The following is a 24,484-nucleotide window of genomic DNA, read 5'->3' on the forward strand; positions in this document are numbered from 1 at the left end:
CTTCTAAGCTAATATTTTATCCGTTACAAATACTTTTAGGGCTAAATGTTTTTCAGCATTGTTCTCTCCTTTAAATAAATGGAGCAAGTGAGGCCAAAAGAGGAAGTTATTTTACCAAGATTATACTGGAGATGAACAGTTAGGGACAAACATTACATTTCCTGTTTCTTAGTGTTGACTTTATTTGACAGTCTATCTTTAATTGTTTTACATTGCAGGCTCCTTAATCTGTAGGCAATAATATTGCATTATCATGTTTTTACTATGATTCTGTTATCTCATACTTTGGTAGCATGAGAAACAGCAAACATAAGCAACAGAGAATGTAGATTTCATAATGATAAGTCCTGGGGAAAAGTCTGGCCTTTGATACTCAGAAAAGTCATCTAATTTCTTACTACTTCTAGTAACTTGTCAAGATTCTTATATTATAAATAAATTGTTGATTTCAATGAAGAAAGGATATTTTTTACCATGATTCACTATGCCAGTGAATCCAAAGGTATGAGCAAAAAATTTAAATTAAAATGAACACATTTAAATTCATATATAGAACTGAAGTTTGGGTTTGTCTCAACAAGGTCCAGTTTCTTTTTGGTTCATATCCCTATGAAAGTCAGAATTTATCTTATTCTGCTCAAGCCTAGGGAGATAAAAATTGAAGTTATCTTTGTTTAGTAGAAAAATGTATAGGATCTTTACCTCTCATGTAAATACTCTGGGAAACAGACCATAAAATGTAGGATGATCTTCATTTGACTGGAGGAAAAAATGCATTTCATTTAAGATGATACTGAATCCTAAAGAAGTGAAATGCTTTGAGAAGTGGAACCAAACTGGTGCAGAGAAGCCAGGAACTTCCCTGAGCTTTTCCCAGCTTTCCTCAGAAACAACATTAAACCAAGCCGCTGGAAAAATTCTGGGGTGACAGAAGCTACAAAAAGACAGGGTAAAACATTTTTCAACTTAAGGTATCTTGGAAGGAAAGTTCTGTCTATCTCATTTGGATGGAGTGGGAGCAGATCTCATTGCAGGGAGCAGAGTACAATGCAGGTGAGGTGTGGGTGAAGCCAGTGGAAGGCCTTTACCTGCAGCAAAGATCAGCAATCAAGGTCCTGGCTCAGCAGGTCAACAACATGGTAGGCAAACCATGAGACATCCAGCACCAAGACAGAAGGCAAATTATGAGCACCAGAACCCCAGCACAGCTGGCATAAATAGACCATCCACGAGAGCTTAAAGTCCCAATGTGGAAAGTTAATTGAGCAGGTCTCTGGACTTCTATGATCTAATTTCTATCTTTCAGTCAATCACTTCTCAGCTAGTTAGTAAACAAACAAACAAACCAAGGAATTTAGGTCAATCTAGTCAAAATTCCTTATAGATAGATAAATAGATAGCTAGATAAGATAGATAGGTAGATGAGTTATTTTAAGTCAATTATGCTTTCCCTGATGTATCTCCTTCTATTTCCCCCAGGAATCCTTTACCTTTCTAACTCCCAAATGCACTTATTATGTCCTTCTGCAATTCTGTAGAGGCAGGATTCTGAGTCTTACCTAAGCTTTATAATACTTTTTAGCAACTATAAAAATATCTTATTTAATACTTAATAAATATCCATCAACGTTTAATCCAAGAGATCCTGTAAAGAATATGTCTAAACACAGGAGAATGAAATATTCCTTTTGCTCGAAGATTGTTAACCAAATTTTAACAGATAATTTTTTTTGCAATAGTATATATCCTTTGAAGTGCCCCCTAGTGTCTTAGTTCTGTATATGAAGTAGTACTTAACCTTTATTTTTTTTTTGTCTTGGTTTTTATTCCATGGAGCATCATATGACTTCCCCAGGAAAAACTAATTTCTGAAAGCAATATCATTTAGATTTATTCATTTTAAAAATAAACAATAATTTTTTAACTCCCCTCTATTCTCTTTCCTTGTGATTGGAGGACTGAAGGGTGGAGTAATAAACTCATTCCAAAGACTTCCTTTAGAGAGAGCTCAGAATTTTTCAATTAACTGTCCATTTTCTCTCTGGGGCTCTACCTGGTTTCTTTACCATGGTATATCATGCCTCCATATCAGGATATTATTTGGTGCTCCCCTTACTTTTTAGCTTCCTTTTGTGGGTTGTTTTCTTCATTAGTCCTGATGACTAGTTATTGCAAGCATTTTAGAAATATCAATTTTATGTATTTATTAAGCATGTATATTTCATATTCTTCATAATATCAGCTAATTTTAAAATAAGAATATATAATAAGAGAATATTTAAATACTTTTAAGGGTCTATAAAGTCATTCATGTAATTACATGTATATATATATATAGCTTGAAATATTTTCTTTTGAATAGATAAACTAAAATAAACAGTTATATTGGAATCAGTCACACGTCATTTGAAGTAGTCAAAAAATACTTCAGATTTCTGAAGTATATAATGCAAGAAGCTCATAATTTATTTTAAAAGAATATGCTTTCCTTTTTCCATCCTGCCCACCATACCCCAGATAAACTTAAAGGATTTATTAAAATGAAATTTCCAATTTCTTAAATTTGCACAAAAACCCAATTTCACTCAAGTTTCTTAGGGAAATCCAATTTTCTTTGAATCTAAATCTAGGTCAATGTTAGCAGTTTCTGCAGTAAGCAGCAATGATGGGATTATTATGGGCATGTGGGGAAATCCAGCTTCACATTTCAAAATAAATTATATTATCAGTATTTCTTTAAAAAATAATTTCCTTGTCTTCAGGAGCAGAACTAAAATGGCAGCATGAGATGAGGAAGTGCCGGCTTCCCAAAACAACTTCAAATGAAGCTCTACATGGAACTTAAAGCTATAGATCACACACACACACAAACACACAAAAGAGTAAAACAAGTTTTAACTCAAGGTATTATGAAGGAACTTCAGTAAAGATCTATCTCTTCTGATTAAAAGTTAAGTATAACTGAACAAAGGCAGGAAAGTAAGCCAGAGATCTCTCAGCTACAGGACAGTTCTGGTTAACGTTCAGCAAACCAGTATTACAGAAGGCCAGCAGTAAGGATCTCAACCCCAGCTCAGATGATAGTTTGAGCACTAAAAATGCTGGTGCAACAGATGGGACTGGGTTTGGCTACTCTAATGCAGGGAGCAAACTGTTGCATAGGCAATGCCTTGGCATAAAGAAAGGAACAAACCTCTGCATAGGAAATACATTGGTACATGGAAAGTAAGGGTTACCTTAAAAGAAGGAACAGAATGTTACATAGGTAATGCCATAGGCAAGTGATAAACCAGGAATCACATACTGTCCCTAGCAAAAAAGCTTGGATTTATATTCCCTATGTCTCAGGAGCAGAGCTCAACTACCAAAATGAGCAAAAAAAAAAAGAGTGAACTATTTAAAAAACTATTCTAATAGGGATGATAAAAATGCCATCTCAGAAGAGGAAAACAGTGAAAAACATGTGAAGCCTCAAAGGAGAGTATGAATTGATCTCAAATCCAAAAAATGTCCTCTTGAAAGGGCTCAAGAAGGATTTAAAAATCAAAGAAGAAAGGATGAAGGAAAATAGAGAAAAGAAATGAGAGCCAAGCAGAAGAATTATGAAAAATTGACTGAAGAAATAAACTGGAAAATTGCTGGAAAAGGAAAATAGCTCATTTAAAAGTAAAATTTACCAGCTGGAAAAGGAAGCACAAAGATCAATTGAAGAAAATAAAGCCCTAAAAATTAGAATTGGACAAATGAAAAGTTATGACTCTATGAAACACCAAGATTACATCAAACAATCAAAATATTGAAAAAATAGAAGAAAATATAAAGTACACTTTTAGGAAAAATGACTGTCTTGGGAAATAGACTCAGGAGAGATAATTTATGAATTATTGGTCTTGATCCTAAAAAGGACTTGAAAAATCTTTCAGAAAATATCATGAAAACTGCCCTAATATCCTAAAGAAGAAGACATAATAGTTATTGAAAGAATCTACCAATCACCTTTTTAAAAGAGATTCAGAATAAAAACTCCAGGAAATATTGTAGCCAAATTTCAGAATTCTTAGCAAAAGAAGCAATATAAATTTTAAGGAACCACAGTCAGCATTTATGCATGACTTATTAGCTTCAATATTAAAGCATGAGAGGGTCTGGAATGTGATACTTCATAGGGCAAAGGACCTTAGATTAAAGATAAGAATCAGTGACCTTGAAAATTTCAGCATTTTTTTTTCAGGGGAAAAGATGGATTTTCAATGAAATAGAAGAATTTCAAAATTATATGATAAAAAAGACAAGAACTGAACAGAAAAATTTGTTCTCAAAATACAAGACTCAAGAAATGCATAAAAAGGTAAATGCAAAGAGAAAAAAATTAGTCAAGAACATTAAACTACACAGGAAGACAATATTTTAATTCTTGAGAATTGTATTTCTCTAGTGTTAGGTAAAAGAATCATACTTAGAAGGTATGAGTATAAATTGATCATGGAAATGATGATGCTTTAGCTGATATTTTAGATCATAATTGTTGAATATACTTGGAGGAAGTATATTTAAGATGTGGATATAAATGGATCAAGAAGTTATTTTACTTTCCATTCTACTTTAGCTCATGAAGATTGTATTTCTATAGAGGGTTTTTGGAAAGAGAGCAAAGTGTAAATTGATTATAATTTGTTAATGTTTATGACTTTTGATATTCTGTGGAGCAAAGGACCTTGGATTACAACAAAAAACCAACTATCCCACAAAATTGAGCATATTCTTTTGGGGGAAAAATGGACTTTCAGTGAAATAGGGGCCTTTCAAACTTTCATCATGAAAAGAACAGAGTTAAATAGAAAATTTGACCTTCAAATATGAGACTCAGTAAAGCATAAAAAGATAAACAGGATAGGCAGTTCATAAAGGACTTAATGATATTGAACTTCTTATATTCCTGCATGGGAAGATGATACTGATAACTCATATGAATGTTCCCATATAATGGGGTAGTTAGAAGGAGCATATGGCAGGTGGGTGTTGAATATGAAGGAATAATATTAAAAAGATGGCGTTAAGGGGTGAGAGAGGAATATACTGGGAGAAAATAAAGGGAGAGGGGGAGGAGTTGAAGGAGAAATTAACTCAGAGAGGGAATAATATGTACACACAGCTGGGTATAGAAATCTAACTTACCCTAGAGGAAAGTAGGAGGGGAAGGGGCTGGGAGAAATTGTGTGTGTGTGTGTGTGTGTGTGTGTGTGTGTGTGTGTGTGTGTGTGGTGCTAATAGAAGGAAGAGAAGATTGTGGGAGGGGTAGTCAAATCCTTCTAGGGCCTCCCTCTGACATCATTACACCTTGGTGAATCCTCATAGTTGATAATGATTTTCCTAAAATGCTGCATTTTGGAATTGCAGCATGAGGTTTGAAGGTAGTAGAGGTACAGCAGCTTCTCTTGTCAAATCTTGCTTAATGGAAAAGGGGAGTGGAGTCTCTCTAGGAATCATGTAGTCTCATATTTGACAAAAGCTTTGGAATCTGTGCTTGTCCTCTTATCATTGACCAACATAAATTTTCCTGCTCATTTCCAGGTGGTGCAGCATTCTTGTTCTAATAGTTGAATGACCTACATGAATTGTTTCAGTTAAAGCCAAGTTATGGCTTTCTTTGTCATTCAGTGCTAAGTTTTTCCCAATCACCAGCTTTGATTACAGTTACAGACGTTTTTGCTCTTGATGGCACTGCAGATTTAAAAATTCAATCTTTTGCAAACTGTGGATCTTTAAAATTAATACTGATTTCAGTAGAAGAATATACTATTTGATCTGGAAGAATGACTTTATGTAAAGTATATTTTAAACTTTATTTTTCTTGAAGTTTCTCTTTTTTGGAGGGAAGAGAATTTTCACACCATGATTATTATGGTAATGCTTTGCATGACTACACTTGCTTTCTCAATGAAGGGGAGTGGGGTGGGAAGAAGGGAGAGAATTCAGAACTGAAAGTTTAAAAAAATGAATGTTGAAACTTGTTTTTACATGTAAGTGGGGGAATATAAAATAAAAGTATAAAAAAATTTATCCTACTGAACAGGGAAATTGAGTGAAAAGGGAAAGAAAGGGTAAGAAAGGGTAAAATGGAAGTAAAAGATAAGTTGAAGTAAAAGTTAAAAAGAAAAGTAAAAGGGGAAAATGAGGATAGAAAGAGGGGTTGATCAAGAGACAGCCATCAGAAGCAAAACATTGGTGGGGAGAGATAACAGGAAAGGAAAGGGAAAAGTGCAAATGGGGAAGAAAGCACAGAGGGAATACAGAGTTATTAATCATAACTATAAGTGTGAGTAGGATATTTCCTATGATTTTTTCCTCCCTTAGTTCTAAATCCTCTTTCATAACATGACTAATATGCAAATATTTTAAACACAAGTGTATTTGTGCAATTTTTACCAGATTGATCACCACCATGGGGAGTAGGGAGGGAAAAGAGGGTGGCACAAAATGCAAAACATTCATTACAAATGAAGGAATGTTGAAAACTACCTTTACATGTCATTAGAAAAATAGAAAAAATAATTTAAAAGATCATGAGGGACAGGGCTTCAGAAAAGCCTGGATATATATATATATATATATATATATATATATATATATATATATATATATATATATTTATATATATGAACTGAAGCTGACTGAAGTGAGCAGAACATAAAATGGTACACACACTAATAGCCACATTATGTAATGATTAACCACGAAGGACTTGTATGCAAAAGTAAAATTATCAAAGTCAATTCTAAAGGACATATATATGATGGAAAATACAATCCATTTCCAGAGAAGCCAGAATGCAGACTTCTATTTTAACTTTTAAAATTTGTTTTATGTTTTATGGTTTTTTCTTTCCCAACAGACTTCTTTCCCAATATGATTTTTGTAGATATATATTTAACACACATATATATACATATTTATTCATGTATAACCTATATTAAATTGGTTTCTGATAGGGAGAGGGGAGAGGAAGGGAGGTAGAAAAACAAAGCCTTACAAAAAATGATTACTGAAAAGTATGCTTTCATAGTTAGAAAAATAAAAAAAGAAAATATTAAAAAAGAAAAAATAATTTCCTTTCAAATTTTATTTATTGATGTGTAGAATATATCAAGACAAATCCTAAACAAAATATCTTACTCACACCACTACCCTTAAAGTATGATAAAGTAATTCAAAATTGTTATTTTACTGGTCTTATTTTAACAAAAATAAGTAGCATCACTACATTGTTACAAATATCTGAACATTTTAAATTTTTAGGTGATATTAAATACTGATAACTTTTATGGGTACAAATTTGTCAAAGTCAATAATACTATTTATAGTATAATTATTTAAATCACTAACACTACTTTGGCATAATTGTCTTCACTAAATTATGCATAATTTATTTTATCAGTGCTGTCAGCCATCAATCCAAGTTGTAGACATTTACTTAACAACTCAGTGACAGAGTAAAGTGTTTGAGTTAATTTAGAAAAGAATCCATATACTTAAAGGTGAGAGTTTACATAATTTTGATATGTTTGTGAGGTATTAATTTTTCTTTGTAATGGTCTCTTACTGACCCATACTATTCTCTACTATACTATATGTATTATGCTATATTGTACTATACTGTTCTGTATTATACCATCTATCTATACTATACTGAACTATACTATACCATATCATACCATACCATACTACCCTAACCTACCCTACCACACCACACCACAATACACTATATTATTTTATACTAAATCATAATATATGATACTAAACTATACTAATTTGATTCCCTTTTCTTTTTCTTACCTCAAAAATACAAAATGAGGCTTAAAATATAAACCATAATCTCTCTCAACTGATAGGAAGATTTTAGTTCCAAAATTACCATACTACCCATTTCATGCTGAGTGGAAATAAGTTTTGTTGCACTCTAGTTCCCATGATTAAAAATAACAGATTACTATATTCTCAGACTATTTACCACTTCTATGGAACTAGCTATGGAAACAATACTGGCCTGAGAAGTGGAACATTTTCTATATGAGAAGAGAAATTCTGTGAATTCCTTTTTATGCTGACACCCTCTCTTGACTGATATCATTCCATCTGTGATACTGTAAGCCAACTTTGCTTTCCCCTTTTCCTAACATCATTTAATTGCTAAATGAATGAGAGAATATTGTTAATTTTTTCAAACTCTTTTTTACATATCCTCAAAATTATTACAAACAGGTCCCTCAATTATCAAGTCTGGCAAATTACTTTCTTGGTTCTCACAGTAGAAACATACACTTTCTTATCCAGTCTCCTTTTTGAGATAAGAGGCATTGTTATAGGATTTGGCAAACTTTAATCACTGATAATCTTTAGGGATATTAATTTAATTTTGATATATGGGATCATACCCGAGTCCATATCCAGCCTCGTAAACCCAATAAACACCCAGCCATGTGACATGCAAGCCACCAGATCCCCACTGCCCTGGAAAAACCAAAAAGAAGGAAAAAAAAGACCCAAAATAAAATAAAATAGTAATAATAGTAGGGGTGGCTGGGTGGCAGACAGAGCATTGGCCCTTGAGCCAGGAGCACCTGGGTCCAAATCCGGCCCCAGACACCCAAAGATCACCCTGCTATGTGGCCCCAGGCAGGCCACCCAGCCCCACTTGCCCTGCACCCTCCCCCAAATAATAATAACAAAAAATGTGCTTCAGTCTTTGTTCCAACACCAACAACTCTGCCATGGGTGGATCACATTCTTTATGATAAGTCCATCACAAAAGTTACTTCCATATTTTTCCAACCTTGCCATTGCTGATCACAACTCCCTCCTTTCTTATTTCTCCACTACCATGTACTCTATTTTCTCTCTCCTTTCACTCTGACTCTGCTGTAGGGTCATTGAGTGGCGCAGCAGACAGATCCCTGGTCCTGGGGCCAAGAAGCCCTGAGCCCCCATACCACCCCTTAGGCCCAGAATCCACCTGGCCCTATGGTCCTGGGCAGGCCATCCAATCCCAGCCCCTTGCAATAAGTAAAAAAGAAAATGTGTTATATCTGACTACTCTACCCCCCCACCATGGTCCATCCTCTCCTCCTTTATTCACATCCCCACCCCTTCCCCCTGCTTCCCCTTCCTTCTTACTCCAGATGTCTATATCCCATTGACTATATTTGCTGTTTCCTCTCCTAGCCATCTCTAATGAGAGCAAAGGTTCCCTCATTCCCCCTTGCCTCCCCCTTCCATATCATTGCAATAGCTCATTGTATTAAAAAAAATCTTATTATGTGAAATATCTTGGACTATTTCCCCTTCTCCTTTTTCTTTCTCCCATTCCATTTCCCTTTTTTTTCCTATTGACTCCATTTTTATACCATATTTTATCTTCGAATTCAGCTTTCTCCTGTGCTTCAACTATAAAAGCTCCCTCTACCTGCTCTATTAACTGAGATGGTTCATATGAATATTATCAGTATCATTTTTCTATACATGCATTTCATCCTCATTAAGTCCCTCATATTTCCCCCCCTCCTCTATTCTCCATGCTTCACCTGAGTCCTGTATCTGAAGATCAAACCTTCTGTTCAGCTCTGGCCATTCCAAAAGGAACATTTGAAATTCCCCTGGTTCATTGAAAGTCCATCTTTTTCCCTGGAAGAGGACATTTAGCCTTGATGGGTAGTTCATTCTTGGCTATATTCTAAGCTCTCTTGCCTTCCGGGATATTGTGTTCCAAGCCGTATGAGCTTCCAATGTAGTTGCTGCTAAGTCCTGTGTGATCCTGACTGCAGCTCCGTGATATTTGAACTGTGTCCTTCTGGCTGCTTGTAATATTTTCTCTTTGACTTGGGAGTTCTGGAACTTGGCTATAATATTCCTGGGGGTTGGTTTTTTGGGATCTCTTTCTCAGGGGGATCGGTGGATTCTCTCCATTTCTATTTTGCCCTCTGCTTCTAGAATATCAGGGAACTTTTCCTGTAGTAATTCTTTGAAAATGATGTCAAGGCTCTTTCCCTGATCATGACTTTCAGGTATTCCAATAATTTTTAAATTATCTTTCCTAAGTCTGTTTTCCATATCAGTTGTTTTTTCAATGAGATTTTTCACATTTTCTTCTAATTTTTCATTTTTTTGGTTTTGAAGTATTGATTTCTGATTTCTGGTAAATTCATCAATCTCCCTGAATTCTATTCTTTGTCTGAAGGATTTGTTCTCTTCAGAGAGTTTTCTTATCTCTTTTTCCATCTGGCCAATTTTGCTTTTTAAGGCATTCTTCTCCTCAATAACTTTTTGAACTGTTTTATCCATTTGACCTAAGCTGTTTTTTAGCATGCTATTTTCTTCAGCATTGTTTTGGATTTCCTTGACTAAGCTGCTGACTTCATTTTCATGTTTTTCCTGCATCTCTCTCCTTTCTTTTCCCAGTTTTTCTTCCAACTCCCTCATTTGATTTTCAGTCTTTTTTGAGCTCTGTTATAGCCTGAGCCCAATTTCTGTTTTTCTTGGAGTCTTTAGATGCAGGAGCTTGTGCTTCCTCATCTTCAGACTGAGTATTTTGATCCTTCTTGGGCTCACATGCAAAATATTTCTCAATGATGTTCCTCTTTTTTCTCTGCTTGCTCATTTTCCCAGCCTAAGCCTGTTTTTTGGGGTGCTTCCTGAGCTTTTGGGACACTCCCACAAGGGTCTCAGTGTGTGAGGCTCTGTCCTCCCTCCTGGTCTGTGAATGACCATAAGCGCCCCCCTCTGCCACGGGGCTGAGGTGGGGGGGGGCCCTGTTGTTCTATTGGGGGGCTTAGACTGAGATCAGGATCTGAATGTGATCAGAGCCCTAGAGTCCTGTTCCAGGTGCAGAGGACAGAGCTCTGCAGTCTCTCTCTCTTCACTCCCCTCCCTCAGCTCCATGGGCTCATGCCCTGGGGGCTTCTGCTTACCAGCTCCCCCTGCTTCTGTTTCTGGGTCTGGGTTGCTGAAAGACCAAGCTGCTTGCTGTGTGCCCTGAGGGCTGGGCTCCACATGCTCGCTCTGGCAGAGGTCCCCTGCTGTTCCCCCACTTCATGCCCGGTGCTCCCTGGGGTGCAGCTCAGGAGACTCCCCTGCTGCTGTGAGCTGGCTCCCAGCGCCCTGGGGCTGCCTCCGGGAGGTTGAAGTTCTTTCGCTCTGGCGGGCCACCCCTCCGACCCCTGGGAGCAGAGCCTTTCTACTCTTTTCCAGGTTACCTTGAGTAGGAGAACTGCCTCATTGGGTTCCTTTGTGGGTTCTGTCTCTAGAAAGTTTAGTTAGAGTCCTTAGTTTATGAGTTTTTATCAGAGTGCTCCTAAGGCTTGATCCCTTCATGTCGCCATCTTGGCTCCACCTCCCTCATATATATTTTTAAAAGTTTTTTCTAATCTTTTTATATGTAAAAATCTAATTTTTATACAATTCAATGATGACATGAGAATTAAAGAAAATTCTGAAAACTGAAACCAATTTATCATCTAAATTTGGGAGATGATTCCTATAGAAAAAATAAATTTATCAAACTGTAATTGCAGAAGAGTAATCAGATTTAGGCATGTAGTCTTGATCAAAACTTTTTTTCTTTCATGAAGAGATAATGTATGAATGGTATTTAAAGAAGTGTCCTTGAGGGGCGGAGCCAAGATGGCAACAAGAGTGGATCCTGTCTTAGGCGCTCTCTCATAAAACTCACAAGCTAAGGACTAACTAAACTTTGGAGAGACAGAACCCACAGAAGGATCCATTGAGGCAGTTCTCCTACTCAAGGTAACCTGGAAAAGAGCAGAAAGGCTATGCTCCCCGGGGTTGGAGGGGAGGCCCACCGGAGGGATGGCCCACCAGAGCGAAAGAACTTCCGCCTCCCGGAGGCAGCTCCAGGGCGCTAGGAGCTGTGGCTCACAGCAGCGGGGGAGTTCCCTGAGCTACATCCCGGGGAGCACCGAGCACAAAGTGGGGGAACAGCAACAGTGGGGACCTCTGCCAAAGTGAGCACGTGAAGCCCAGCCCTCAGGGTACGCAGCTAGCAGCATGGCCACGGAAGCCCAGATCCAGGAAACAGAGAAGCAAGCAGAGCCAATAAGCAGGAGCCCCCAGGGCATGAGCCCATTGAACCTAGGGAGGGGAGTGAAGAGAGAGAGACTGCTGAGCTCTGTCCTCTGCGCCTGGAACAGGACTCTGGGGCTTATGGTCATTCACAGACCAGGAGGGAGGACAGAGCCTCACACACTGAGACCCCTGTGGGAGTGTCCCAAAAGCTCAGGAAGCACCCCAAAAAACAGGCTTAGGCTGGGAAAATGAGCAAGCAGAGAAAAAAGAGAAACATCATTGAGAAATATTTTGCATGTGAGCCCAAGAAGGATCAAAATACTCAGTCTGAAGATGAGGGAGCACAAGCTCCTGCATCTAAAGACTCCAAGAAAAACAGACATTGGGTTCAGGCTATGACAGAGCTCACAAAAGACTTTAAAAATCAAATGAGGGAGTTGAGAAGAAAGGAGAGAGATGCAGGAAAAACATGAAAATGAAGTCAGCAAAGCTTAGTCAAGGAAATCCAAAAAAATGCTGAAGAAAATAGCATGCTAAAAACCATCTTCGGTCAAATGGATACAACAGTTCAAATATGGAGGAGAAGAATGCTTTAAAAAGCAAAATTGGCTAGATGGAAAAAAGAGATAAGAAAACTCTCTGAAGAGAACAAATCCTTCAGACAAAGAATAGAATTCAGGGAGATCGATGAATTTACCAGAAATCAGGAATCAATACTTCAAAAACCAAAAAATGAAAAATTAGAAGAAAATATATAATATCTCATTGAAAAAAACAACTGATATGGAAAACAGACTTAGGAAAGATAATTTAAAAATTATTGGAATACCTGAAAGTCATGATCAGGAACAGAGCCTTGACATCATTTTCAAAGAATTACTACAGGAAAATTGCCCTGATATTCTAGAAGCAGAGGGCAAAATAGAAATAGAGAGAATCCACCGATCCCCCCAAGAAAGAGATACCAAAAAACCAACCCCTAGGAATATTATAGCCAAATTCCAGAACTCCCAAGTGAAAGAGAAAATATTACAAGCAGTCAGAAGGACACAGTTCAAATATTGGAGCTGCAGTCAGGATCACACAGGACTTAGCAAGCAAACACTGGAAGCTTGTAGGGCTTTGAATATAATATACTGGAAGGCAAGAGAGCTTAGAATATAGCCAAGAATGAACTACCCATCAAGGCTAAATGTCCTCTTCCAGGGAAAAAGATGGACTTTCAATGAACCAGGGGAATTTCAAATGTTCCTTTTGGAATGGCCAGAGCTGAACAGAAGGTTTGATCTTCAGATACAGGACTCAGGTGAAGCATGGAGAATAGAGGAGGGGGGGAAATATGAGGGACTTAATGAGGATGAAATGCATGTATAGAAAAATGATACTGATAATATTCATATGAACCATCTCAGTTAATAGAGCAGGTAGAGGGAGCTTTTATAGTTGAAGCACAGGAGAAAGCTGAATTTGAAGATAAAATATGGTGTAAAAATGGAGTCAATAGAAAAAAAGGGAAATGTAATGGGGGAAAGAAAAAGGAGAGGGGGAATAGGCCAAGATATTTCATATAATAAGATTTTTCTTTATTACAATGAGCTATTGCAATGATATGGAAGGGGGGAAGGCAAGGGGGAATGAAGGAATCTTTGCTCTCATCAGAGGTGGCTAGGAGAGGAAACAGCATATATACTCAATGGGGTATAGGCATCTGGAGTAAGAAGGAGAGAAGGGGGACAGGGGGAAGGGGGGATGTGAGTGATGAAGGAGAGGATGGACCACAGGGGGAGAGTGGTCAGATATAATACAGTTTCTTTTTTACTTCTTGCAAGGGGCTGGGATTGGATGGTCTGTCCAGGACCATAGGGCCAGGTGGATGCTGGGCCTAAGGGGTGGTTTGGGGACTTGGGGCCTCTTGGCCCCATGGCCAGGGATCTGTCTGCTGCTTCACTCAGCTACCCTACAGCAGAATCAGAGTGAAAAGAGAGGGAAAATATAGTACATGGTAGTGGAGAAATATGAAAGGAGAGAGTTGTGATCAGCAATGGCAATGGTGGAGAAATATGGAAGTAACTTTTGTGATGGACTTATCATAAAGAATGTGATCCACCTGTGACAGAATTGTTGGGGTTGGAACAAAGACTCAAGCACATTTATTATTATTATTATTTTGGTGGGGTGCAAGGCAAATGGGGCTGGGTGGCCTGCCTGGGGCCGCATAGCAGGGTGATCATTGGGTATCTGATGCCAGATTTGGATCTGGGTGCTCCTGGCTCAAGGGCCAATGCTCTGTCTGCATTATTACTATTTTATTTTATTTTGGGTTTTTTCTTTTTTCTTTTTTTTTTTGCAGGGCAATGGGGTTTAGGTGGCTTGCATATCACACAGCTGGGTGTTTGTTGGGTGTACAGGGCCGGATGTGGGCTCGGGTGCTCATGGCTCCAGGGCTCTTGCTCCATACATTGCACCACCTGGCCATACTTACAATTATTACTATTATTTTTTTAATTTTAATTTTTTTGTCTCCCCTTTGCTTTATCGCTCAAGCAAGTCTATATTTATGGGGGGAGGGTATTTCATTTATTCTTAAACAATAATATTTTATTAATGTAGAAAACATTATTTGTACAAAATGAGAATAAATATTAAATAAAAAAATAAAAGAAGTGTTCTTGGCCTAATTAACACTTTGTTATAATTAGTTGAATTTATTGGGTTTATTAGTTTTATTATTTGTTCCTGCTTTAGGGTTCCCCTTCTGATTCTTCTTTTCTTCTCGACCAGTGATGTTATTTCTCAGGGAAGAAATTTCTTCTGTCCATTAGTAACTGTTCTGCAGCTTTATAGTCTTAGACAGCTACCTGGGTTTCTAAAGGCTTAAATGAGTTGGAAAAGTCAAATAGTGAGTATGGTTGTGAAAACAGAGTCAAAAACTGATTTTCCTGACTTTATGAAAAAATTCCATACTTCCCCATAGTATAAATATAGTTTGATAAAACTTTAAATCAAAACTGTGCCTTATATTTTTCATTAGTTAATAATATTAGTATTATAATATATTCTATTTAGCTAATTGAAATTAATTTCTTTTTTGTTATTCCAGGACTAAAAAAGAGTCAGCCTCATCCACTTTAGTAAATAATAATTAAAGTTAAAGGAAAAAGACCTATATGTGCAAAAATATTTACAGTAGCTCTTTTTGTGGGGACAAATAATTGAAATTTGAGAGAAGGTTCCTTAATTGGGGAATGATTAGAAAATTTATGCCATATGAATGTAATGAATTTCTGTTGTTACATAAGAAATCATGAGTAGTGGATTTCAGGGAAAAAAAAGATGGAAAGACTTAAATGAACATCAGTTCATTGAAATGAACAGAACCAAGACAACATTGGTACACATTAACAGCAACATTGTGTGATGTTCAACTCTGATGGATTTAGTTCTTCTAAGCAATATAATGTTCAAAGACAATTTTAAAAGACTTGTTATAGAAAATACCATCCACATCCAGAAAAAAGAACTATGAAGTCTGAATGTAGACAAAAGCATACTATTTTCACTTTTTAAAATGCTTCATTATTTTTCCTTTTTGTCCTAATTCTTCTTTTACAACATGACTAATATGGAAATGGGTTTAGCATGACTGCATATGTATGACATATATCAGAACACTTGCTGCATTGGGGAAGCAGTAGGGAATGGAGGGGTGGAGAAAAACTGGTAATTCGAAATCTTACAAAATTTAATGTTGAAAACTATCTTTACATGTAATTGGGAAAAAATACTATTTATTTGTTTTTCTTTTTTCTGGTTTTTGCAAGGCAGTGAAGTTAAATGACTTGCCAAGTCACACAGCTAGGTAATTATTAAGTGTCTGAGGCCAAATTTGAACTCAGATCCTCCTGATTGCAGGGCCAGTGCTCTATATACTGTTCCATCTAGCTGCCCCTGGAAAAAATACTATTAACAAAAAAAGAACCTGTGTACAAAATTATAAATTATTAAGGAAAATTATCCTGAAGTTCTACTGTCTACTCAAGAAAGTAAAGTTGAAATAGAAAAAAATCTATCAATTTGTTTTTGTTTTTTTAGTTTTTGCAAGGCAAGGGGGTTAAGTGGCTTGCCCAAGGCCACACGACTAGGTAATTATTAAGTGTCTGACACTGGATTTGAACTCAGGTACTCCTGACTCCAAGGCCAGTGCTCTATCCACTGCGCCACCTAGCCACTCTGAAAAAAATCTATCATTTACTACTTGAAAGAAATCTCAGAAGAAAAACTTACAGGAATGTCATAGTCAAATTCTAAGACTCTCAGGTTAAGAAGAAAATTTTGCATACATTAAAAAAAAGAACTGAGTTGAAATACTTCAAAAATCTTTTTCACAAAACCTAGTATTTTCTATTCTAGAAGACATTATATTTTGATGAGCAAAAGAGTTATTTTAGCATTCAAGAATAATTTTCCTAAGTTGAGTATAATTTTGAATAAAAAAATTGACATTTTATGAATTGAAAGACTTTCAGGTATTTGTAAGGAAAAGAACAGAACTCAATGGAAAATTTGTTATAAAAGATAAAGAAGAATAGAGGCAGTTAAGTGGCACAGTGGATTGAGAACTAATCCTGGATTCAGGGGGATGTGAGTTCAAATCTGATCTCAGACTCTTAAGTATTTACTAGCTGTGTTACCTTAGGCAAGTAACTTAACTCCATTGCCTTGCAAAAACCAAAAAAAAAAAAGATGCATAAGAAATATAAGGACCTTTTTTACCTTCTAATTCTAGAATATTATGGTGATTTTCCTTTATGATTTCTTGAAGCATGTTGTCCAGGCTCTGTTTTAAAAAAAATTATAGCTTTCAAGTAGTTCAATACTTCTTAAATTAGCTTTCCTGGATCTATTTTCCAAGAAAGTTATTTTTTGAATAAGATATTTTATATCTTCCATTTTTTCATTCTTTTGATTTTGCTTGACTCCCTTGATTTCTCATGGAATGTTGCCCAACTCCAATTTTTACGGGATTAACCTATTTATAGGTTTTGTATCTCCTTTTCCATTTGATCATTTTAAAAAGAATTTATACTTCAGTGTGTTTTTTTTCCCTTTGGACCAACTTATTTTATGAACTTGTTTTCCTCAGTAAAATTCTGTGCTTTCTTTTCCTAGTTGTTGACACTTTTTTTTCATAATTCTCCTGCATTTCTTTTTCCAAATCTTCAACTTCTTACTTGATTTGTAAACTCTTTTTTAAAAACTCTTCCTGGGGGACTTTTTGGGTTTGAGACCAATTCATATTCCCCTTTGAGGTTTTATTTGTAGGCATATTTCCATTTTTTTTCTTCTGAATTCACATTTTGATCTTTCCTGTTGCCATACTTGCTTTCTATCATTAGGGTTCTTTTTGTTTTTTTTTTCCCGCTAACTTTTAAGTTGAGCTTTTTTTCCCTGAAGCTGAGAAGTTGCCAGAGATTTCCCCAAAACAACTTTAAATGAGCCCCTTAATAGACCCTAAAGTGTCAGAACCCACAAAAAATTGAGTGAAGTAACTTTTCAGCTCAAGATATCTTGGAGGAATTTCAGAAAAAGTCTGTTTCTTGTGGATAAAAAGGGAATGCAGACTAAGAAAGGCTGATGAGCTGGAAACTGAAGGAATTAGAATATCACAATGAGGAAAGAAAATTTTCATTCTTTGTAGATGATACAATGTTATACTTAGAAAACCCTAGAAAATCAACTAAAGAACTACTTGAAACAATTAACTTTAGCAAAGCAACAGCTATAAAATAAACACATAAAAATCATCAACATTTCTATATATTATCAACAAAACTCAAAAACCAGAGATAATAAGAGAAATTCCATTTAAAGTAGCTGTGGTAATCTATCTCCCAAGACAAACCCAGAAACTATATGAACATAATTACAAACCATTTTTTCATACAAATAAAGTCACATCTAAGTAATTGGAAAAATGTCAAATTCTCATGTGTAGGCTGAGAAATAATAAAAATAATAAATTAATAAAAATAACAATTCTATCTATATCAGATTACTTATTCAGTGCCATACCAATTAAATAGGAAAAAATATTTAAAAAACTAGAAAAAAACAGTAACAAAAGTCATCTAGAGGAGGCTAGGTGGCGCACTGGCCCTGGAGTCAGGAGTGCCTGAGTTCAAATCCGACCTCAGATACTTAATAATTATCTAGCTGTTTGGACTTGGCCAAGCCACTTAACCCCTTTGCCTTGTAAAAACCTAAAAAAAAAAGTCATCTGGAGGAACTAATCAAGGCAATTAATATCAAGGCAATTAATGAAAAAATGCAAAGATGATCTAGTATACCAGATTTAAAGCTATATTTTAAAGTGGCAGCCTTCTGATACTGGCTAGAGAAGTGTATCAGAGCAATTGATTATATATGGAAGAAACAGTATTAAATAACTATAGTAATCTACTATTTGATAAACCTAAAGACTCCAACTTCTGCTATGAAAATATTATTTGACAAAAACTGTTGGGAAAACTGGAAAATAAGAGGGCAAAAACTTGGAATAGATTCATATCTCACACTCTTTATCAAGATGAGGCCAAAATGGGTACAAGATTTAGGTATCAAAGGTGATACCATAAGCCAATTAGGAGAATTGACATAGTTTATATGTCAGACCTATGGAGAGGTGAGGATTTTATGACAAAAGAAGAGATAGAGAACATTACAAAATGCAAAAATGGATAATTCTGATTACATTAAATTAAAAAGGTTTTGCACAAATAAAACCAATTCAACTAAGATTAAAAAGAATACAGATAGCTAGGAAATAATTTCCAGTCAAAATTTCTGATAAAGGATTCATTTCTAAAATATATTGAGAACTGAGACAAATTTATAAGAATACAAGTCATTCTCCAATTAATAAGTGGTCCACATGTATGGACAGATTGTTTTCAGATGAGGAAATTAAAGTCAATCTTTATGAAAAATGCTCCAAGTCATTAATAATTAGAGAAATGAAAACTAAAGCAACCCTGAGACAACACCTCACACTTATCAGATTGGCTAAAATGACACATGAAAAAGAAAAATGATCACTGTAGGGAGTTGTGAACTCATCCAACCATACTAGAAAACAATTTGTCACTATGCCCAAAAGGCAATGTGCATACCTTTGATTCAGTAATGCCATTACTAGTTCTATAGTACAAAGAGATCATAAAAAAGTGAAAAACACCCATATGTACAAAAATATTTATTGCAGTTCTTTTTGTAGTGGCAAAGAATTGGAAATTGAGGGATGGCCATTGTGGTATTGCTGGAAAATTATTATATGAATGTGATGAGGTACAATTTTTCCTATAAGAAATCATGAGCAGAAAAACCTGGAAAGACTTGCATGAACTGATACCAAGAGAAGTGAACAGAACTAGGAGAAAACATTCATAGCAACATTGTGAGATGACCAACTATTATGGACCCAGCTCCTCTCAGCAATTCAGTTATCAAACAATCCTGATACTCTTTCTGTGGACAAAGCCATCCACATCCAAAGAAAAAAAAATAGAGTCTGATTGCAGAATAAAGCATACTATTGTTCATTTTTTAAAACTTCTCTTATGATTTTTCTTTATTTCTATGGTTGTTTACCCCTTTAGTTCTAATTCTTCTTCTACAATATGACCAACATGGAAATATGTTAAACATAATTGTACATGTGTAACTTATATCAGATTTGTTACTGTTACTCCACAACAGATTACTGTTGTGGAGAGTGCATAGGGAAGGGAGTGTGGTAGATAAAAGGAACTCAAAAGGATAAATTTTGAAAAATCTCTTTCACATAATCAGAAAAAATGAGATTAAAAAAATTAGCTATGCTACTGGCACTAAGAAATACCAAGCTTCTTGTGCTGGGGACCTGGGGGTCTGGTCACTGGGTTTATGCACTGGGACTACTGGCCTAGTTTCACCCTGGATTCCATGGCTTGAAAATTGCCTTCTTTTCTGGGGTTAGAGGACTGTGCATCTGCTTGTCTGCCAAATGACCTGCTGAGTTGGGATTGAGGGGTCTCTGTGGCTGATCTAGGTGAGACAGATCTTTCCTGAAGTCTTTCTATAATATCTTAAGGTGGAAAATTTCTCCTCACTGGCTATTTTTTTCTGTCACTCCAGAATCTATTTAGAGGCTTGATTAAAGTTTCTGAGGGAAACTGGGGAGCTCAGGCAACTTCCTGGCTTCTCTTTGCATATTAATCTGCTTCCATGTTCTTTCTTTTTTTTTCAAATCTTCACTTTCAGGTAGTCCAACAATTCTTACATCGTCTCCTCTCACTCTATTCTCCATATCACTTGGTTTTTTCCAACGAGATGTTTCAGATTCTCTCATTTTTCTAGTTTTATTATCTCATGCTGTCACAATCTCATTTGATTTCTCTTGCCCAATTCTATTTTTCAAGAATTTATTTTCTTCCTTAAAATTCTGGCCCTCTTTTCCCCAATTGTTTAACTTTCTTTTCATATTATTCTTGGCTTACTTGCATTCCCCCCCCCCCCAACTTTTCCTTAATCTCTCTTATTTGATTTTTGGACAGCTTTTCAAATTTTTTCAATACCTCTTTCAATACCTTTGACCATTTGATGTTTTTCTTTGGGCTGGAATGACTCTTTTTAAAACCTTGTTATCAAAGTAAAGACTGAAGGAGTGCTATCTGTGGGGTGGGGGTGGGGGGAGGGAAGCAAGATTGGGGGGAAAACTGTAAAACTCAAATAATATCTTTAATAAAAATTAAAAAAAGATTATTAAAAAAACCTTGTTATCTTCATATGAACATAGATTTTCTTTTACAACAAAGTAGTTATCTATGGTCAGGTTCTTTTTCCTTTGCTTACTCCTTTGCTTACTTATTTTTTTATTTTATTTATTTTTTTAGCAGCACATTACTATAATCAGATTTTAGTCCTGAGTAGTGGGTAATGTTTCCCTAGGTCTATGTCCTCTTTATTATAATTTGCTTAATTCTGTCTGGAGGTTCAACCTGATGGACTCCTCTGTTCTAAGTCACAGTTGGGGCCAAGTCTCACTGTCATGAAAATGTTCTTTCTCCCTGTGATACTCAGACAAGCGTGTGCTTTTTCCTTCTTACCCACAACCATGTCCCAGGACCACTTCAGGTTATCAGCATTAGACCTGGTTTCCAGAAACAGTAAGAGGTTAGAGATCTTTCATTCTTCCCCTTCTCAATGGTATGCTATTCCTTAGAGGAAGGTTTGTAAGATAAAAGAGAGGTGCAAATTCCTGAGGTTATGAGGTAAAAGTTTATGAAGTGAAATTTCTTGAGGCCTATTCTGCTTTCCCAAAAAAGCTGCCCTCAGAGCCTGCTATTTGTTAATTCAGTGGTGTTGGCCTGTGGGTATAAACATTTCATTCAGCTTAAATCTCAGTCACATTGTGGTACTGTCTTTTCTGAGGTTCTCTCAAGTTACCTTAAGGTGACAACTGCTTTATTCCTTTATTTTTGTTGTTTTACATTCATTTTGTGGTGATTTTCTGCTTGTGGAGCAAATCTAAAGAGCTTGGAAATATGGTTAGATATCACAGTGATTAGAGCACTGTCTTGAAATCAGGAGGACCTGAGTTCAAATGTGACCTCAGGCACTTACTAGTTGTGTGATCTTGGGCAAGTCATCGCCAACCACTAGACCCTCTGGAGAATAAAATTAGACTGGTAACTTAGCACAGCATCACCCTCACTCGAATCCAATTCATGTCTATGTAATAGAATAACCTTTTGTGTGTGTGTGTGTGTGTGTGTGTGTGTGTTTGCTTGTCTTTTCCATTAGACTGTGAAATTCTTGAGGATAAGGAGAATTTTTTTGCCTCTTTTTTGTATCCTCCAGTAATATCACAGAGCCTGGCACATAGTAGGTTGTCACTTAATGAATGCTTATTGAATAAGTTATCTATTTATCTATCTATCTATCATCAACTTCTTCAGAAAATGCAACTATTCTTCTAATTCAGGCTGGAAATGCCATGACCATTTTCAGACCAGGACTTACTACTGATTGGCATTATTACTTTGACCTAGTTCATTTCTGACCTGGAATGGTTTGCCCCTTTTTTGACAGCCAGGTGAGATATAATATAATTCTACTTTCTACAAAAACAAACAGGTAAACAAAACCTTTTCCTGGTCCTCCTTGCTGTTAAGCTTAATCTCTCAAATTATTTTCAGTTTGTCCTTTATCTATTTTATATGTATGCATTTTTGGCATGTCATCTCCTCTTATAAGATTCTGAGATGCTTGAGTGCTGAAACAACATGTTTTCTTTGCCTTTCTAGAACTTAACACAATAACTGATAAATAGTATGTAAAGTGGTTGTATTTATTATCTTTATTTAACTATTTCATCCCAAACTACAAGAAAATAGCAGATTTTGGAATCTGGTTGAAAAGGATGTATTATAAGAACAAATTTGATGTTGATTCGTCTGATGAGAAATTACATCATAAAGTTCTGCAGTCTTACATTGAAAGAATATGTTGACTTTTTCAATATTAAGTGGTATTAACCTTTCTATTATGCACCATTTACTTCAGACTTTTGAAGGTATTTCATATATAACCTCTGACTTTGAAAAGGTTACAAAACCACTGGAGCAACTTATGAGAGTGATTGCAGCTACATGTGGCAATTTTCTACCTCCTTCATGACAAAAAGTTATGAGTGACCCTGGATCCAGTATATTTGACTTCTATCCTGAGGATTTTGCAATAGTTTTGAAGGGAAAGAAATATATGTGGCAAAGTGTTGCCCTATTACTATTTTTTGATGAGAGAAGCTATGAAAGAAATTTATAATGACCTTACACCTGATGAACTAAACGAAATAGCCCTAGTGGTTATGCTATATTTGTGGGGAAACACCATTCACACTACTTTTCAGAAATGTGTATAAAGCAGGTTCCAAAGAGGCAGTAGATTTGCCATTTAACTTTGCCTTGGAATCCAAGGAAAATGTACTTTACATGAAGAAGCCATTCTTCCAGAACAAAGAGTATATCCTTCTCTTCCATTGTTGTGTGATATGAAACAGAACACTAAAATCAGTATTAATTTTAAAGATCCACAGTTTGTAAAAGATTGCATTTTTAAATCTACAATGCCATCAAGAACAAAAAGTCTGCAACCATACTCAAAGCTGGTGATTGGGAAAAATTCTGCAACAGATGACAATGGAGACTACAACTTGACTTTAACTGAAACAATTCACTTAGGTCACCCAGCATTTAGGACAAAAAGTGAACCTTAAAGCAATGCTGCACCACCTGGGAATTAGCAGGAAAATTTATGAAGGTCACTGATAATGATAAGGTGATCAGAGGACAATGATAAGAGGACAAGCACAGATTCCAAAGCTTATATCAAATATTAGACTGCATGGACTACATGATTCCTGGAAGCTCCACTCCCCTTTTCCATTAACCAAGATTTGACAGAGCTGCTGCTCTACCTCTATTGCCTTCAAACTACATGCTGTAATTGCAAAATGCAGCATTTTAGCAAAATCAATATCAACTAGGAGGATTCACCAAGGTAATGTTCATGGAGGGAGACAGAGATATGGTCCTAGAAGGAATTACCCTTTGTTACTTCCCTCAGGAAGATACCATTGGAATTAAGTTTTATAAAGCTTTCTTTTATTCTTTCATCATTCTATAATTTTTTGCTGTTTGTGGAAAGGAAGAATATCAAACAATTGTTTAAGAACTACAATACTTGATGCATTTATTTTAATGAATTTTTTTTTGTTTTTACAAGGCAATGGAGTTAAGTGATTTACCCAAGGTCTCACAGCTAGGGAATTATTATGTGTTTGAGATCAAATTTGAACTCAGGTCCTCCTGACTCCAGGGCCAATGTTCTATCCACTGTGCCACTTAGCTGACCCTAATATATTTATTTTACCATTTATATTAATTATAAACCTGATTTTTAATGTTCTATATTGCTTTCCAATTGTATAATGAACAATATGGGGATTTGAATTTTTAATATTTGATCCTCATTTTTTTGTGGGTAGAGGAAAAACTACCTTTAGTCATATGAAAAAATGCTCTAAATCACTCTTGATTAAAGAAATGCAAATTAAAACAGCTCAGAGCTGCCATCTCACACCTATCAGATTTATTAATATGACTTTTTCTCTGATGATATGTAGCTGTTGATATTATATGATGATAAATGTTATAAGGAATGTTGAAAAACTTGGACACTAATGCAAAGTTGGTGAAGTTGTGAATTTATTCAACCATTCTGGAGAATGATTTGGAATTATGCTCAAAGACTATAAAATTGCACATTTCCTTTGATTCAGTAATGCTAGGTCTGTAGCCTAAAGATATCC

The 24,484-nt window shown here is 35.9% G+C and overlaps 1 pseudogene; it reads left to right on the forward strand.

The window, feature by feature from the left end:
- The first annotated feature begins 1,007 nt into the window (after window positions 1–1,007).
- On the forward strand, window positions 1,008–23,310 carry LOC141492303 (5'-3' exoribonuclease 2-like; annotated as a pseudogene).
- The last annotated feature ends 1,174 nt before the right edge of the window (window positions 23,311–24,484 follow it).

Source organism: Macrotis lagotis, chromosome 6, assembly GCF_037893015.1.
Source record: "Macrotis lagotis isolate mMagLag1 chromosome 6, bilby.v1.9.chrom.fasta, whole genome shotgun sequence".
NCBI lineage: Eukaryota > Metazoa > Chordata > Mammalia > Peramelemorphia > Peramelidae > Macrotis > Macrotis lagotis.